Raw genomic sequence first — 3,354 nt, 5'->3', positions numbered from 1 at the left:
TAGTATGACGTTATAACGTTTAACGTTATGTACTATTACCATACAACGGGTAACGTTATATAGCATTACGATATAACGTATATCGTTATGTACTATTACCATACAACGGGTAACGTTATATAGTATTACGTTATAACGTATAGCGTTATATAGTATTACGTTATAACGTATAACGTCATATACTATTACCATACTACGTGTACCGTTATATAGTATGACGTTATAACGTTTATCGTTATGTAGTTTTACGTTACAACGTATAACGTTATATACTATTACGATAAAACGTGTAACGTTATATAGTATTACGTTATAACGTATAACGTTAAATAGTGTTACGTTATAACGTAAAACGTTATATACTATTACCATACAACGTGTAACGTTATATAGTATTACGTTGTAACGCATGACGTTATATAGTATTACCATACAACGTATAACGTTATATACTATTACCATACAACGTGTAACGTTATATAGTATTACGATGTAACGTATGACGTTATATAGTATTACGTTATAACGTATAACGTCATATACTATTACCATACAACGTGTAACGTTGTATAGTATTACGTTATAACGTTTAACGTTCTGTAGTATTAGGTTATAACGTATAACGTTATATACTATTACCATACAACGTATAACGTTATATACTATTACCATACAACGTGTAACGTTATATAGTATTACGATGTAACGTATGACGTTATATAGTATTACGTTATAACGTAAAACGTCATATACTATTACCATACAACGTGTAACGTTATATAGTATGACGTCATAACGTTTAACGTTATATAGTATTACGTTATAACGTATAACGTTAAATAGTATTACGTTGTAACGTATAGCGTTATATACTATTACCATACAACGTATAACGTTATATACTATTACCATACAACGTATAACGTATATACTATTACCATACAACGTGTAACGTTATATAGTATTACGATGTAACGTATGACGTTATATAGTATTACGTTATAGCGTATAACGTCATATACTATTACCATACAACGTGTAACGTTGTATAGTATTACGTTATAACGTTTAACGTTCTGTAGTATTACGTTATAACGTATAACGTTATATACTATTACGATGTAACGTGTAACGTTATATAGTATTACGTTGTAACGCATGACGTTATATAGTATTACCATACAACGTGTAACGTAATATAGTATTACGTTGTAACGTATGACGTTATATAGTATTACGTTATAACGTATAACGTCATATACTATTACCATACTACGTGTACCGTTATATAGTATGACGTTATAACGTTTATCGTTATGTAGTTTTACGTTATAACGTATAACGTTATATACTATTACCATACAACGTGTACCGTTATATAGTATGACGTTATAACGTTTAAAGTTATTTAGTATTACGATAAAACATATAACGTTATATAGTATTACGATATAATGTGCAACGTTATATAGTATTACGTTATAACGTATAACGTCATATACTATTACCATACAACGTGTAACGTTATATAGTATGACGTCATAACGTTTAACGTTATACAGTATGACGTCATAACGTTTAACGTTATATAGTATTACGTTATAGCGTATAACGTTAAATAGTATTACGCTGTAACGTATAACGTCATATACTGTTACCATACAACGTGTAACGTTATATAGTATGACGTTATATCGTTTAACGTTATGTAGTATTACATTATAACGTACAACGCTATATACTATCACGATATAACGTGTATCGATATATAGTATTACGTTATAACGTATAACGTCATATACCATTACCATACAACGTGTAACGTTATATAGTATGACGTTATATCGTTTAACGTTATGTAGTATTACGATAAAACATATAACGTTATATGGTATTACGTTATAACATATGACGATATATAGTATTACGTTATAACGTTTAACGTTCTGTAGTATTACGTTATAACGTATAACGTTATATACTATTACGATGTAACGTGTAACGTTATATAGTATTACGTTATAACGTATAACGTTAAATAGTATTACGTTATAACGTATAACGTTATATACTATTACCATACAACGTATAACGTTATATAGTATTACGTTGTAACGCATGACGTTATATAGTATTACGTTATAACGTATAACGTCTTATACTATTACCATACAGCGTGTAACGTTATATAGTATTATGTTCTAACGTTTAACGTTCTGTAGTGTTACGTTATAACGTATAACGTTATATACTATTACGATAAAACGTGTAACGTTATATAGTATTACGTTATAACGTATAACGTCATATACTATTACCATACAACGTGTAACGTAATATAGTATTACGTTGTAACGTATGACGTTATATAGTATTACGTTGTAACGTATAACGTCATATACTATTACCATACAACGTGTAACGTTATATAGTATGACGCTATATCGTTTAACGTTATGTAGTATTACGTTATAACGTATAACGTTATATACTATTACGATATAACGTGTATCGTTATATAGTATTACGTTATAACGTATAACGTTATATACTATTACGATAAAACGTGTAACATTATATAGTATTACGTTATAACGTATAACGTTAAATAGTATTACGTTATAACGTATAACGTTATATACTATTACCATACAACGTGTAACGTTATATAGTATTACGTTGTAACGCATGACGTTATATAGTATTACGTTATAACGTATAACGTCATATACTATTACCATACTACGTGTACCGTTATATAGTATAACGTTATAACGTTTATCGTTATGTAGTTTTACGTTATAACGTATAACGTTATATACTATTACGATAAAACGTGTAACATTATATAGTATTACGTTATAGCGTATAACGTTAAATAGTATTACGTTGTAATGTATAACGTTATATACTATTACCATACAACGTGTAACGTTACATAGTATGACGTTATAACGTTTAACGTTATATAGTAGTACGTTATAACGTATAACGTCATATACTATTACCATACTACGTGTACCGTTATATAGTATAACGTTATAACGTTTATCGTTATGTAGTTTTACGTTATAACGTATAACGTTATATACTATTACGATAAAACGTGTAACGTTATATAGTATTACGTTATAACGTATAACGTTAAATTGTATTACGTTATAACGTATAACGTTATATACTATTACCATACAACGCGTAACGTTATATAGTATTACGTTGTAACGCATGACGTTAGATAGTATTACCATACAACGTGTAACGTAATATAGTATTACGTTGTAACGTATGACGTTATATAGTATCACGTTATAACGTATAACGTCATATACTATTACCATACTACGTGTAACG

This window comes from Bombus terrestris, chromosome 9, assembly GCF_910591885.1.
Source record: "Bombus terrestris chromosome 9, iyBomTerr1.2, whole genome shotgun sequence".
NCBI lineage: Eukaryota > Metazoa > Arthropoda > Insecta > Hymenoptera > Apidae > Bombus > Bombus terrestris.
The sequence above is the reverse complement of the archived record's forward strand: the minus strand, read 5'-3'. Positions refer to the sequence as shown.